The sequence below is a fragment of the Schistocerca serialis genome, chromosome 4, assembly GCF_023864345.2.
Source record: "Schistocerca serialis cubense isolate TAMUIC-IGC-003099 chromosome 4, iqSchSeri2.2, whole genome shotgun sequence".
Classification (NCBI taxonomy): domain Eukaryota; kingdom Metazoa; phylum Arthropoda; class Insecta; order Orthoptera; family Acrididae; genus Schistocerca; species Schistocerca serialis.
In genome coordinates this window covers 431,270,129-431,287,087 of record NC_064641.1, presented here as the reverse complement: position 1 = coordinate 431,287,087, position 16,959 = coordinate 431,270,129, and the positions used below count along the sequence as shown (strand labels likewise).

Sequence of the window (16,959 nt, the reverse complement as noted above, 5' to 3'; positions counted from 1 at the left end):
TCATATTAACATTAGGACTTTCACGTTTTTTGTTACAAGTACGCTAATTAATAACTGCAGGCTCAACATGCGCTCAATCAAGGTAGTAGGTGCTTCCGTGATACTTTCCGTTCTCCTTCCCTTCTTTTTTGAGTACCAATCGGCAGTCACTGTGCGGCTTCTGAGAAATTCGTTGTATCCCCACTGTTGATGCTTCGTGAACCTAACTGTTCCTTGTTATCTGTGCACTTTGTATTTAACTTGAAGTCTGTAGGGACTTACAATACGTAGGGCTTTATAGTGACCATCGTTTCATTCAGTAGTTTTATGAATTCCGTATCTTTATCATCTCTGCGACTTAAAGTCCCATGTTTCATGTATGTTAGAGCCACCCCTGTTTAATTGATTCAGTTCACTAAGTTATCCATTGGTGAAACCTATAATTAAATTTACGTAATCCTATGGGGCGCTAGCTGTTTATCGTTAAGGTAATTCTTACTTCTACATGTGTATGTTGATAGCTCAGCTATAACCTCACAGTTGGCATAGAGGTTAAAGTACAGTTCACATTCAGGAAGCGTGGGATCAAAACCCTGGTCCGACCATCGAGGCTTAAATTTAAAAAGCCCTTCTACGAAAGCGGCAGTGATACCTTCGGAAAGATCTTCGACATTTTAATTGTGTATTGTGTACTTGGGCTACGTTCTAATGATTTAGTCGTAGACTTATCCTTTTATTTAAAATGGTGGTTATCGTCATGATTAGTAAATATTTTGCTCCTAGCACTGAATAAAAACCTCTTCTAGATCCTTCCATGTTCTATCGTCCTCGGCAATAAGCATCCATGTTGGCTTTTTAAAGTTATCTACCACCTCTATATTAGGCTGTCACGTCGGTATTTTCTTACCTCTTGGAATCCAGCAAAGAACATCAGTGGCCAATCTACCAAAGATTAGTCTAGTTATAAGAAATGAGCACCTCAATTTCATCAACAAAGCTCCATAGCGAACAGGACACTTGGCTTTATCGGGAACTAATTTGGTAAGGTTATGAGGTACAGCCACGTTCCAGTTCAAAATAGAGCGTGTTGTTACCTCGCACTGCGAGCACAGTAATTGATTTCGGAGAAAGTCATCTTTGGCAACCGCGACGGTTAGCTGTCAACAACATTAAAGTTATTTGCATCCAGAAGAAAAAAGGAATCACAGTACCGACCGCAAAAGGCAACGAAAGAGACAAGCAGTTTTGAATTTGACTAAGTCGATGTTGCACAAATTGCGGAAGCACGGATACGATGCTAAGCGGAATAGATTCAAGTATCTATCTCGAGGAAGACGAAGAAGCAAAGTGCACACAATAAATATTTCTTTGCCGGTATGAGAAGTTAACAATTTTTTCGTACAGAACTTGACTTTAACGCTAACAGGTAAGGTCTGAGAAGAATTTTTCTGTCTATGGAATGTACTTTTACGACGTTCCCCAATAAACAAGTCTTAATGTACGAACGAGACGACATTTTCCAGAAACGACATTTTACATTAGATTTTTTTCGAAACAGCAAAGCATATCAGCTAAATTGGGTTTAACCCCCCGTCGACTTCGTGGTCATCACAGATAACAACTAAAGCGGCATCCGAGACATCGACTCATACACATTACACTGCGAAACAAGGACGTCGATTCGTTACTGTGCGAGGATCAGCGTCAAAGAAAAGTGTCGGTCGTTGTTTGGTTGTGCAATGAAGGCCATTGACGTATAGACGTTTAAGTTGTCAGCACTCCAATTACAGACTTGTGGACTGTACACAATCTCCCCTGCCCTCTGCTCGGATGTAAGCATGACGTCTACATCTATCCCTATACGCTTACTCTGAGGTTCACACCTAAGTGTTTGGCAGAGAGTTCATAGAATCACTTTCAGACAGTTTCTCGAGCGTTCCACTCTCGAATCTCACGTAGGAAAGATGAACACCTTAATTTACGTAAGTGCTATGATTTTTCTTATTTTAGTACGATGGCCATTTCTCCCTATTTAGGTAGGAGTCAACAAAATCTTTTCGAACTTGGAGAAGAAAGTTACTGAGTTAAATTTCGTGAAAAAGATGTCGCAGCAACGAAAAACGCCTTTGCTTTAATGATTTCCACCCAACTCACATGTCATTTGCGTAGCACTATCTCCCCGATTTCACAACAATACAGAACGAACTGCTCTTCTTTCAACTTTTTCGTTCCCTCCGTCAGTCTTCCTTGTAAGGACCCCATTCCGCCCAGCAGTACTCCGGAAAATGACGGACAAGTGCAGCGTACATAGTCCCGTTAGTAGAGTTGTTATATCTTCTAAGTGTTCTGTCGGTAAAACGCAGTCTTTGGTTCGCCTTCCTCACACTGTGGGGCGGGGGCACTGGGGGCCGAACCGCACAATAACCCTGGGTTCGGTGGGGTGCGGCGGTGGGGTGAGTGGACTGCTGTAGCCTGTTGTGGAGTTGTGAACCACTGAGGGCTACGGCGGGGACGAAGCCTCTCCGTCGTTTCCAGGTCCCCAGTTCAATACAATACATCCTAATCTGGATCAACACTTTATTTAAGGATAGTTTAGAGATTGCTGATTCTGCGTAAAAAGCATTCAAAAACTATGTGACTCTGAGACGAAGCGGTACATCACAATTATTGCTCCGTTCTACAAATTCATTCACTTCTGAAGGTTGCCTGTCCTTTTGCTGGATCGAGATCAACGTGTTCTCAGTACTGTTGGCGTTAATGATAGTGAATAACTTGTAGATTATGGAGAGGTAGCTGAAAGGTCTAGAGAATTTTTTAACGTCTTCCTTTATTCTAGTGAAGCAAAGCAATTTGAAACAGTGTTTCATATTTACGGAATTTTCTATCTCTCAGATACTCAATATGTTTCTTTTTTATTACTTTGTTCCAGCTTTAACAATTTCTGTTGAAACATAATCATTTGTAGACACGTTTCCTTGCTTAAATCTAATGTCTTTATGCCCGTTTGCTTATGTAATGTCATAATTCTCATTATTAACAATGTGTGTTTCCTTTTCATCTCGTGAACACCACCAACATTTGTGAAATCTTCCGACACTTTTAGAACTTTCTCCATATTGTTAGTAACTCCGAGTCTACTATTTTAACTGAAGATGTGTAACTACTACATAACAGAAGCTTTTGTTTTGTTTTCTTCACACCATTTTTGTTTCTAAATGATTCTCTCGCCAAATTTTTAATTCTAGCTTCTCACATATTTTCGAGGACGTTACCTAATAGTCTTAATTTAACACATTTCAGAATGTTCATAGTACTGTATCTTGAAACTCTTCCCTTCTCTTAATGGTTACCTTAATCCTTCTAAGATTTTATTTTCTTTTGATTTCTTCATATCTGATGTTTGCCTAAGTACGTCTGTATTCAGTGCAAACCGTTCTACTCTATTTATCAACTTGATTAAATTCCGATGCGGATGAATGAGCCCACGAAGAATTACAGTAACCTGAAAGAGAAAAACTTGCTGCAAGACGACGGTAGAAAATTTTAATGCAGAAGTAAGACAAAAAGTAAAGAACAATACTTAAGTGGGAAACTTAGGATACGATACAGGAACAACAGAGGTCAAATGTAAATATACGATAAGTGGGACAACATTGTTGTTCTTAACACATTCTTGTAGAAGAAAACATCAGTAAAACAGACTTGAGTAGGACCACATGGAACTGAAAGAGAAATCGCTTATGGAACAATAAATATGTTGTACAGTGTATCACGATCCCAAAACACTTTATAAGTTCAAACATTTGTAGACTCGGAAGAAGCTGAGTAAAAGTAGGTAAAAACCTGCAATATAATAGACTCATCAAGCAAGAAGACTGAAATGAACATTGTTGTCGTTGTCTTCAGTCCAAAGACTGGTTTTATGCAGCTCTCCATACCCCTCTATCCTGTGCAAGCCTCATCATCTCTGAGTACCTACTGCAACCTACATCCTTCTGAATGTGCTTAGTGTATTCATCCTTTGGTCTCTCTCTCTGCGATTTTTACCCTCTACGCTTCCCTCCAATATTAAATTCGTGATGCCTTGATACCTAGTAAAGTGTCTTATCAATCGATCCCTTCCTCTACTTAAGTTGAGTCAGAAACTCCTCTTCTTCCCAATTCCATTCAATACCTCCTCATTAGTTGCTTGATCTACCCATCCAATCTTCAGCCATTCTTCTTTAGCACCCGATTTCAAAAGCTTCTATTCTCTTCTTCTGTAAACTATTTATCGTCCATGTTTCACTGCCATACATGACTACACTCCATATAAATACTTTCAGGAAAGACTTCCTGACACTTAATTCTGCACACGATGTTACTAAATTTTCTTGCCATCGACAGTCGAAATTTTATATCTTCTCTACTTTGACCGTCATCACTTATTTCGCTGCCCAAATAAAAAAACTCATCTACTACTTTAAGTGTCTCATTTCCCAATCTAATTCCCTCAAAAAATGGTTCAAATGGCTCTGAGCACTATGGGACTTAACATCCATGGTCACCAGTCCCCTAGACCTTAGAACTACTTAAACCTAACTAACCTAAGGACATCACACAACACCCAGTCATCACGAGGCAGAGAAAATCCCTGACCCCGCCGGGAATCGAACCCGGGAACCCGGGCGTGGGAAGCGAGGACGCTACCGCACGACCACGAGCTGCGGACGTAATTCCCTCATCAACACCTGATTTATTTCGGCTACATTCCATTATCCTCCTTTTGCTTTTGTTGAAGTTAATCTTATATCCTCCTTTCAAGGTACTGTCCATTTCATTCAACTGCTCTTCCAGGTCCTTTGCTGTCTCTGATAGAATTATAATGTAATCGGAAAATCTCAAAGTTTTTATTTCTTCTTCCTGGATTTTAACTCCAATTCTAAATTTTTCTTTTCTTTTCTTTACTGCTTACTCAATATACAGATCGAAAAACATCGTGGTTAGGGTGGAACCCTGTCTCACTTCCTTCCCAACCACTGCTTCCTTTTTGTGCCCCTCGATCCTTGTAACTGCCATCTGCTTCCTGTACAAATTGTAAACAGCTTTCGCTCCTTGTATTTTATCCCTGCCACCTTCAGAATCTGAAAGAGAATATTACAGTCAACATTGTCAAGAGCTTTCAGTAAGTCTACAACTGGTATAGACGCAGGTTTACCTTTCCTTAACCTATCATCTACGATAAGTCGTAGTACTGCCTCGCGTGTTCCTACATTCCTACTGATTCCAACTTGTTCTTCCCCGAGTTCGGCTTCTACCAGTTTTTCCATTCGTCTGTAGCGAATTAGTGTTAGTATTTTGCAGCCGTGACTTATTAAACTAGTAGTTCGGTAATTCTCACACCTGTCAGCACCCAAATTCTTTGGAATTGGAATTATTATGTTCCTCTTGAAGTCTGAGGGTATTTCGCCTATCTCATACATCTTTCTCACCAGAGGAATGAATCTTGTCATGGCTAGCTCTCTCAAGGCTATAATCACCACTAGTTCTAACCGAATTTTGTCTACTTCCAGGGTCTTGTTTCGACTTAGGTCTTTCAGTGATCAGTCTAATTCTTCACGCAACATCATATCTGCCATCCCATCTTCATCTACGTCCTCTTCCTTTACCATAATATCGCCCTCAACTACATCGCCCTTATGTAGACCCTCTATATAGTCCTTCCACCTTTCTGCTTTCCCTTCTTTACTTAGGACTGGTTTTCCATCTGATTTCTTGACATTCATACAGGTTGTTCTCTTTCTCTAAAGGCCTCTTTCATTTTCCTGTAGGCAGCGTCTATCCCACGCTCTAGGATGCTTCTATATCCTAGCCATTCCAGCTTAGCCATTTTGTACTTCCTGTCGATCTCATGTTTTAAACGTTTGTGTTCCTTTTCACCTCCTTCATTTACTGTATTTTTATATCTTCTCCTTTCGTCACTTATAATCAATATCTCCTGTGTTACCCAAGGATTTCTACAAGCCTTCATCTTTTTAGCTACTTGATCCTCTGCTGCTTTCACTATTTCATCTCTCAAAGCTAGCGATTCTTCTTCTACTCAATTTCTTTCCCCTGTTCTTGTCAGTCGTTCCCTAATGCTCCCTCTGAAACTCTCTACAACCTCTGGTTTTTTCAGGTTATCCAGGTACCATCTCCTTAAATTCCTACCTTTTTGCAATTTCTTCAGTTTTAGTCTACAGTTCACAACCAATAAATTATGGTCAGAGTCCACGTCTGCACCTGGAAAATCTTACGGTTTAAAACCTAGTCCTCAAATCCCTGTCTTACCATTATAAAATAAATCTGAAACCTTCCTGTGTCTCCAGGTGTCTCCCGCGTATACAACCTTCTTTCATGATTCTTAAATCAAGTGTCAGCTGTGAGTAAGTTATGCTCTGTGCAAAATTCTACCAGGCGGCTTCCTCTTCCATTCCTCACCCCAGTCCATATTCACCTACCACCTTTCCTTCTCTTGCTTTTGCTACTATCGAATTCTAGTCCCCCATGACTATTAAATTTTCTTCTCCCTTATCTATGAACAATTTCTTTTAGCTCATAATACGTTTCTTCAATCTCTTCATCATCTGCGGAGCTAGTTGGCATATAAACTTGTACTACTGTGTAGGGGTGGGCTTCGTGTCTATCTTGGCAACAATAATGCGTTCACTATCCCATGAAGATTATGAGAATTAATTTTGGGTTGCGGAGGTAGAGAAGATTAAATTATGGAAGATGTTCAGCATATTGCAAAATGAAGGCGTACAGTTGTAGACAAGAAGGCCAATTGTTTGACAACAGGTCTCAGTAGGGTTATGTACTAATATTGAGTGCACTGAAGACATGAAGGAGAGTTGATTTCGGCAGATAGCAATTTTCAAATGTGTACTTCTGTACTAACAAAAACACGAACGAGAACAACGTACTATAGTCATTAACGCTTTCTAATAAATACTGCAGTAGTGTTTGGTATATGTAAAGATCACTTTACTGACCGCAAAGAAAGCGATGTTTTACCCCCGTTAATTCGACACTGTCCAGTGGAAACAACTGTTCAGAGATATAACAACATATAATCATCGCTGTCTAGGTACCGGGCCATGGTGCCTCACTATTATATAGCTTTTGTCCGTGTTTTTAAAATTACAATTATATACAGGGTGTTCCTGGAGAAATTGTCAGTATTCAAGACTGTGACAAGAACGGCCATTGGAAGCCATAATGAGTAGTAAAAATGGGGTCTAAAATCCATACCTTAAGAACGATGGCCAGTGCTTCATCTTCGCTACTGTGAAACACATATTTTCTGTTGAACAAATGCTCTGGTTTACTTGTCAATTTTTTTCTTTTCTTGGTATTTACTACCTCCTTACAAAGTGTGGAAAACAAAGAGACTCCAATAGATGAGTTGGTTTCATGGCGTCGGAGATGAAAAAGTGCTCATAGTTCTTAAGGTATGCATTTTAGCATCCATGTTTACTACACTCTTTTGGTCTGAATGATCCTACCTGTCATATCTCTAAATGCTGACCATTGCTCCCAGAGCATTCTGTATGTATCCCACCTCGTAAACACAACATTTTAATGCTTACGTCAATTGATATAGCATGTCGGTATTCAAAACAAAATCAAAACTTGTAGTCTTTTGACTGCTAACTGTTAACTGGACAGTGTCAAATCAATCCTGGCAGGACGATGGTCTGTACGGTTAGTGAAGTGAGTTTTCCATATAACACTTCAGCAGTCGATACTTTAAAACGTTGGCGATTACAGAACACTGTTCTCGCCCATGTTATTAAGGATGTTAGAGTATGCACTTGAAAATAGCTGAAATGCAAAAAGCGTATAGTCACATGAAATTGTGCAAATGTTTATTATAACTTGTATTTTCTACCAATCGAAACCGTATTCGCACATCCTACTTCATTTCTTGAATGATTCCTAACCAACTGCAATCTTCACGATCTGTAATCCAGTTAGATGATACTTAATGTGTCAGAATGCTCGCAGCTCAGTTTCGCCGTTTTCTTTCGGTTTGTCGAAAAAAATGTCAAAAGGTAGTCGAAAGGATACCTGGAAATACAACTGAAACAATCTGATGTACCAGAGGTGCAGAAACACAGGAGCATGCAACAGTAAGAATGAAAATGGAAGTGAATTCTCTTCCTGTAGACCACTGGTACAACCGATTCTCTAGAAAAGAATTAATTCCATGAATTCCTTCATACATAATATGATCTCTTGAGAAGCAAATCATTACTGTCATTACACTTGGCGGGTGCATACACATAAAGTTATACTCGTTCAGTGGGATCTTAAAACGAATGTTTTACCAGTAGTAAACCAATAGCAGATTCTAAGAAGAGATCAGACACATTAAAATCAATCGACACCATACTTCTTTATTGCTTCGTGAGAGAAACCGTTGAAGAAGACTTCAATGTAGTAATAATGTGATTCTTACTCTCAGATACTTAGTAATTTTGGAATTTCGACCTTACGGCGGGTTTGGCGGCAAAGTGGTCATTGTTCTTGATTTAAACTGAGATATGCTCAAGGTCGTGAAACAGCAGCAGGTGACAGCTAGTGTATTCCTCAAAACCCGAATGAGCAACTACCACAGTACTTCTCAGCACCACAATGTAGTTGAAAGAGCAGATACGCTCTAGCGGACTCCTAATTGTGTTTCACAAACTGTCTATATGTTCAACTAGGGAAAAGTTTGATAGATCCTATATATTAAAGGATTTTAATTACTGCAGTCTATAGAGTGAAATAGCTAACTCTGGCAGAAGATTTCAGGCATTGTCTTGCAACGGAATCGGTGATCCCATATTTTACAGCTATTTACTATGAATCATGCCATATTAACAAAGCGAAGAAGCCTGCACCGTGAATGCTAAACGCAAATTGTTAGCCAAAGCAGCATATTTTCGAACGTAATCGTTATAGTGTGGTAGATGGCACTACGCGATGACTCTGCTGAATATATCTTGTGATATAATAGTTCTAGAAATCAAATTAAGGTTTTCGAGACGCGATAATATTGAAAGGGGGAAATGTGTTCCTTGTGGGTAATGATACCCTCCTGAAGCAAACTCGGAAACTCGGTGGAAGGCGAGTCGGGGGGAGGGGACAAGGAATCATTGACGCGTCCCTGGGTTGGGACTGGGAACTTTAAGTTCTAGCAACGATAATGGTGCCTCTGCCTACCTTAAATATTTGACACCATGGTCATAACAAACAAGTGGCCAACACTGGATGCAGTGAAGGCAGTGCAAGGGATGGATTCACTCAATGTGTTCGAGGAATGACACTATTATGTTTGACATAACTGGAAGATTTCCAGTCTCTGATTTATGCGGCACGGGGGTTTCCAGATCAAACCGCGAGACATAACCCAGACAGACGTGTGTCATCAAGGCTAATATCGATAGGCAGCATTTGTAATCTCTGTAACTCTGAACGTAGCGCTTGGTTCTTCACCCGCTCAGAGGGCAACCGCGGCAGTGTTTCAGAGCCCCAGTAGAGGCGAGCAGCGTCGATCTGAGTTTCAGCAGCGGATAGCGAACGTCTCGACTGGCGGCGAAGGGCGTCGAGGGCCACTGTGGGCGCAAGAACAGTATGTCACTGAACTGCAACCTGGCAGTGGAAGACTAACGAGGAGCCACTCTCTTGAGGTACCGGGTTCCTGTCGTGGGGCGAGACCTGCAGTGAGATTGTCGCCAGAGCCTCCTTGGAATATTCTGGAATTGCTTCAGTACATTTGAGTTTGGTGACCACATTCTGAAACGTTTGTACTGTTGTGTATGTGCGCCCTCGTCTGCTCACTGGGGCAACAATTACCGGTGGTTTGTTGTCCATCATCGGAAGTGACTCATGTAATTCCATGCTTAAGGTGATGGTTGCTACGGCAAGTCATTATACGGAACTACGTTCGTCACAGCCCTAGTTCAATTGGGTTTTACCTGGCGGATTTGTGAAATACTGTTTTAACTTTATAGATACGCGAATCTAAGGCTATAAAGTAACCTATTGTGTTAATGTCTGTTAATGGTTGTAAAAGTGTTCATTCTGATGCCACAGCTGCTCGATATTGCCTAATTAATTGGTAATTAACGTTGCGTCTGCAGTAACGAATTTGCTTTCTTACCTTATTGTTTTAATTTTGTTTCTTGGGCAATTTTCAGCTAGTCTGTATTGAATAGTACCAAGCTCTCAATTTTTAAACGTTTGTTGCTTCTTCATGGCTATGCATCCACACTCTTTAATCAAAGTAGTTTACAGATTGTGTGCCTTTGTGGGTATTATTGCACTTCTCACCTAATGGTTTCCCGGCACATTTTTTTCGAGTTTCAGCAGATATCTGCAATTTCCTTTATGCATTGTATAGTTGTAGTCAGTCAAACAGTTACTGCTCGTCATGTCTTTCACGCGACTCCCAGTGTCAACAAAAAGCTTCCGTGTGTTTCTCATTATAAACAAAATCATTTGTAATTGACATTTTACGTGTCTGTTCGATAGAGCGGTCCCAAATTAGTGTAGTCCGATATTCATTTTGCTGATATGTATTAACATGGACAGGAATGCATGAGGAATAATTAGCAACCCACCAGCCAGTCAGTACCGCTCTATGCTTGACGGCAGTAGTCAGCACGGGTCAGGGCGGGTGGTGTCGCTGATGGAGTTCTGCCCCTGTTAATACGTGTCGATAAAACAAATATCCCGGCAGAGTAATCTGGGACCGCTCTGTCGAATGGGCACGTGAAATTCCGCTTTAAAAATCATTCTGTCTGTAAAGGGAACAAACCGACGCTTTTCGTCGACACTGGGCGTCGCATGAAAGAAGTGATGAGCACTATTTGTGTGGGCTGACTCCGGCAACACAATTCAAAAAGGGAACTGCAAATATCTGCTGAAATACGAGAGAAAACGTGCCTGACGACTCTTAGCAAAGAGACCCTGTATATACAGGGTAAGTCACGTAAGACGTAACACCCCTTTTATTTTGTGAACGGTTATACATTTCGAAAGGGTTTTCGGCAAATTTTAGGGCGTCGAGGTGCACGTATGTTCTAGTTTGGTTAATGTTTTTAGCGCTGGTATCAACGAAGATATTGAAGGAAGTGTGTTTTTTTTTTTTTTTTTTTTTTTTTTTTTTTTTTTTTTTTTTAATGGATCTGCATACTGTTTGTAACTGCATTCGATAGCTCTTGAGAAGACAATTAAAGTGATGTAACGTTTGGTAATGTTGACCTTGAAACCTATCGTAAAAAGTTTGAGAAATATCCTAGAATTTGAGAGTGCGGTGGCCTAAAACGGCATTTGCGGCGCAAACACTGCCAAGCAGGCATCTTAGAAAAGGCTGCGTAGTTGTATACCGTAACGTTCGCTTGCGCTACGAGAATAAAGCTTTATTTCCCCTTCAACCAACTTACGACCTATTTGTAGGTTCACCAACAAATCTTGTATACGCAAATACGACATAGACTACAATATAGTGCATAACAAAGGGTTTAGGAAAACTATTTCACATTAGTGTATCCTCACAGTTTACGTAAGCTGAAACAGAGAAACCAACTGTTCATTCTTCAAAAATAAAGAGGTTTTATACGCGAAAAGCAACTACCGTATTAAACATCTAAATGTTATAAGGAAGACATGAGCTATCTTTTCCTGTACATGACTGTGTGCTAGTTACAGGTAAAAAACATGCTGTCCGGTAACTGTCTCTACCTACACTGCTCTAAATTGTATCATATGAGGTACATTCGCTGAACTAAATATTTTATTGAAAATACCTTGGTGACCACCAGCATAGCGCAAAATAAATATTCTTCTTAACGACTCGTCATCTCATGCTGAACGTAAGGGCGTAATGACAGTGTTACCAGCTACCTGCAATACATGCTACCGACATATTTGACAATGCACTGCAATTTCGTACACACGTAAGTGAAATGAACAATTTACTAACAATGATTCAGTAACCACCCAAATCACATCACATAAATTTTGTCTAGCCAAAAAATAACTTCATCCTTTATTTAACTATGTGTTAAAACTGTTGACCATGGACCCAAATGCACATTTGCAGTCACCGTTCGAAAGAATTATGAACAGATGTAATTAGAGTGGATGATAGGGTAGAGCATGCACTGACCATTCGATAACACGTATCGTTTAGTGTGTTTCTGGTTCGTCGTAGACTGCATCTTTCATTGTTCCCGAAGAAAGAAATCAAGAATCAAATCGGGGGACCTCGCAGGCGATTTGACAACAGAATTTCGTCGTAACCGAAGTCCAGGAAATGTCTCATTCGGTACCTGCGCTGCAACACGGAACGAGTGTTCAAAATTTTCAGATGTGTGCGAATTCCTAAGGGACCAAACTGCTTGTGTCATCGGACCCTAGACTTACAAATTACTTAAACTAACTTATGCTAAGAACAGCACGCACACCCGTGCCCGAGGGAGGTCTCGAACGTTCGGTGGGAGTGGCCGCGCAGTCCGTGTCATGACGCCCTAAACCGCGCGGCCACTCCGCGCGGCACGGGACTAGTGAGTTGGACAACCATCGTGGGACAACCGTCATATTGCAGCCGCATACAATGTTGAATATCCAGTGGTATCTCTTGTAGAAGAACCGGCAGAATTTTCGTCAGTTTCCCTTGTCCATTTACAACGCCTGAGATGAAGTAATGTCCCACATTGTAATTTCCTACGAAGCCCCACCATACGTTTACTTTCCAAGGCCGTTGATGTTGCACCTGACGAGGTCAGTGTGGATTTTCGGCTGCCCAGTACACCATGTCAAGCAACACATTAGTGTGATCAGTAAACGTTGCTTCATCTTTGAAGAGCACACATCGGAGAAACGTAGGGTTGTCTCTCAGTTGCTGAAGGCCAAACCCACAAAATTCTGTACGACAATCAAAATAACGGTCATCGAGTGTCTGATGCAGTGACAGATGACAGGGATAGAAATTCCGTCGACGCAGGACGCGAATGGCATTCGTCTGCCTGAATCCACATTCTTTGGTAATATGTTTAGTACCAGTGAGCGGATTCATTAGCGTCGTATCATGAACAGCTCCTTAGTATTCTGTAAGTTACTGTCCTCTTGCCCTCTTTTTGAAGTTCAAGCAGCCTGTCTGCACTAGCATCTTAATAATTCATGCAATTTCCTGGCGCGTGGTATATTGGCGATTCAGATAGGTTGCCCTATACCGCTGTACTGTTTTTGCGGCGTTTCTTTTACATTCACCATATAAAAGTAGTATATCCAACTTCTCTCCAGTGGTGTGCGTATCTGCATTCAACAAATACTGGAGCAGAAATGAGCGGCCTGCAGAGCAGGCTAGTAAAGAGGCAAACGTGTTGACATCCTGACATAGCGTAGCACGAAAGCTCTGCTTGGCGGTGTTTGTACCGCTAATACCCATTTCGGCCACTGTGCTCTCAAATTCTTGGACATTACTCTATTTTTGTTACGGCAGGTTTCAATGTCAACAGTAACAAACGCTAGTACACTGTAACTGTCTTCTCAAGAGTTATCGAATGCCGTTATAATAAGTACATGATTTCATTAAAAAAAATACTTGCTTCAAAATCTTCGTTCATGCTAACGCAAAAAACATTAAGCAAACAAATACGTGACCCTTCACGCTCTAATATTTGCCGGAAACCGCGTTTCGATATGTGTAACCGTTCACGAAATAAAAAGGTGTTACATCTTACGTGACTCACTCTGTAAATATCTGATAAAATTCAGTTTTTATCAGGTTCTCGTAAGATTTTATTCCTACAGGTTTATGCATTCGGACTATTTTACCAAACTGTTGTTGTAAGATTAACTGGCCGCGCGGAGTGGCCACGCTGTTTGATGCGCCATGTCACGGATTGCGCGGCCCCTCCCGACGGAGGTTCGAGTCCTCCCTCGGGCGTGGGTGTTTGTGTTGTTCTTAGCATAAGCTAGTTTAAGTAGTGTGTAAGTCTAGGGGTCGATGACCTCAGCAGTTTGGTCCTTTAGGAAGCCACACACATTTGATTTTTTTTTTAGTATTAACTGTATCCGTAATGTTCTCCTTCAGCTTCGTACATAGACTGAAGTAAGGTTTTACAGTTAACATAACTATTAATGGACACCCCTCCTCGCTCCCCCCCCCCCCCCCCCCCCCCCTTGAAACTGAGTTTGCATTTTGCAGCCCGTAAGGGTTCTTAACACGTCGGATGAAGGTTTAGTAATTGCATTTTTTAATTATTGATTCTTTTATTAAGATACTCAAACAGTTTATCAGTGTGTTATAGAAGCAGTGTCTTCTGTGCTAAATTTGCTAGCCTCCTGTTATAGTACCAGGAACTACTTGACGGGGTTGAGTCTCGCTCCATTCCTTCTATTGTCATTGAACTCTATCAGACTTTCGCTGAATTTTGGACTGTACGAAGAAAGTTACTATTTGAGAGAATATGTGTGCAGGGTGTTGGGGGTTTACGTGCAGATATTGTGATCTCTTTTACCTTTATACATTCCAACTTCAGTGAGTTACTTATTTTTTCTCAAAAACTAACAGTCTTCCCACAAACATGTCATGTCATTTACTACATTCGTAACCCCACAGCTAAGTGGACTACGCCTGTAAGTGGAGAATATCTGTTTTGCGTCCACGCATCCACACTTCACCATCTAGCCTGCTGCAGAAGGAAAATTAGTATTAATGGTTTGCTCTTTCCACCGGTACACTGGCAACAGATTTAAAGGATCACTTTCTCTAAACGCCGTAATTGTCTTCCGTTCCAAAGCAAATGTTTAAAGTTTGGCTCTAAGGTGCGTAAATCCACCCTGTGTGATGGTACAAAAGCGTAGCTTCCTGCGACGTCACCCTCGGGCTCGACGACGCTTCAGACAGCGAGGCGTCGACACAGCCAGCAAAAAGGACACAGCTCAGACGTTCATTTGACGTTTAAGGTACCTTCATGATATCACATTGACTCCAAATTTCAGCTCAAGTCGCCCGACACCACTGCGGACGTGTCACTCGACATGAAGGTCGATCGCAACCACTTTTATTCACATTGCGCCCCTTCGTTTAGATGGCGATCAGAACCGGGAGACCTAGCGTTAAAATCATTGTGGTTGGCCGAGGAAAAGGTTCCAGACACACTGCAGCTCAGAATCGAGACGAAAAGGTTTCACAGTAGCAAACATTGCCGGAGGTGATAGTACTATTAAGTGACAGATTAGAATCCTAGGAGCTGATGGGATCGGAGCCGTGGCCTTTGGAACTGTAGTTTTGCTTTTCACCACTGAGGCACCAAGACACACGAAATGACTACCCACTATCCTTCCCACTCCTCTCGCGGTGGTAATACGCCGACCTCCGAACCTGTGCGACATCCTCGTCCATCGCTACACAATCTGTGCTCCCAAACCCTTGCCTCGTGGGCTCCTATCCCGGTAATAGACCTAGATACAAGAGCTGTACACACATCCTACCACCACCATGTACTCCAGTGTTCAAAATGGTTCAAATGGCTCTGAGCACTATGGGACTCAACTGCTGAGGTCATTAGTCCCCTAGAACTTAGAACTAGTTAAACCTAAGGACATCACAAACATCCATGCCCGCGGCAGGATTCGAACCTGCGACCGTAGCGGTCTTGCGATTCCAGACTGCAGCGCCTTTAACCGCACGGCCACTTCGGCCGGCGTACTCCAGTGTGGTCACAAGAATCCCACCAAAAGTAGACCTATCTGTGAAATCAGTCATGGGATTATAAGCTAAACTAATGTGCTGCATTCAACGTGGGAATGCCAACCAACATGTCCGCATGCATGGCCTTCGGCAAACTGTGGCCAAGAAAGAGATGGTCCACTCAGTTGCTGAGCACAACGTTCTTCACTTCAGTGACTACCTTCCAGCTTGTGCCATCTGGATCATTTCTACCAATAACAACTTCTCTGAATTGTACAGTTGAGAACTCACATTGCAATATATCCAACGTTCCTGCAACGCTGCTGGCCTGAACCTTCGTTAGTCATTGTCTTTTACCCACCTATTCCCTTCCCTGTTCCCACTGCAGCAGTACACAGTTCTCTTTCCACCATCACATCCACCGTTTTTTTACTTCTCTCCTTTTCTGCCTCCTCCTCCCCCCCCCCCCCCCCCCCCCCTGCCCGCCAACCGTGTAGCTTCCCGACTGCACCTAGCTGTCCGACCCTCATCACACTTCATCCCTGTATGCTGACACAAGCAGCAGTTTACCATCCCCCACCACCATCCTACTATCCCTCCCCCTACCCACGCCAGCCTCCTCCTTACCCCCACCACCCAGATTGCTTCTCCCATCATGCCCAATTGCTCTTAATCTGGCCTTGGAAGCCAGATACAGTGTCTTATGTGTGTGTTAGTTGCGTTTGTTCGAATGTGTATTTACGTGTGTGTGCGTGTTTTGTGTAATTCAGAGGAAGGACTTTCGGCCAATTGACTGTCTTTTTTGTTGTGCCTGTGTGCGACTCAAAATCTCCGCTGTGTAGTGAGTGGCAATTTACGCTTTTCGTAATATTGCCACAGTAAGGAATAAAGATTCACATGTGCAACGACAGGTCGTTCAAAGAGACGGAACCTGAGAAGTAGCGGGAGACTGAGAGTGGCGCACCTCCTTGTTGGCGATGGCGACGGCGCTGTCGGCGGAGGTGGGGGCGCCGCCGCTGTAGGCGTCCTCCCAGCGCACGGCCACCGCGCCGTCCGCCTGCTGCGGGGGCGGGGGCGGCGGCTGCTGCTGCTGGGACAGCATGGCGCCGGCGGGGGCGCTGCCGGCTGGCGGGCTAGCGGCGGCCGCACGGCCGGGCCCGCCCACGGCGACCGCCCGCACTCATCCCCCCGAGAACAGGTGGCTCTCCGACGCGCTCGACGAGCCCGCCGTCCGCTGCCGCATCCTAATCTGCAACACGCCGCACCCG

The 16,959-nt window shown here is 42.6% G+C and overlaps 1 protein-coding gene across 1 annotated transcript in view; it reads right to left on the bottom strand.

The window, feature by feature from the left end:
• LOC126473850 (potassium voltage-gated channel protein Shab) overlaps window positions 1–16,708 on the bottom strand; it is a 194,057-nt gene extending 177,349 nt beyond the window's left edge. The window contains exon 1 of the mRNA XM_050101179.1: window positions 16,656–16,708. The gene's annotated coding sequence lies outside the window, so the exon portion shown is untranslated. The remainder of the gene's footprint in view (window positions 1–16,655) is intronic.
• Between the last annotated feature and the right edge of the window lie 251 nt (window positions 16,709–16,959).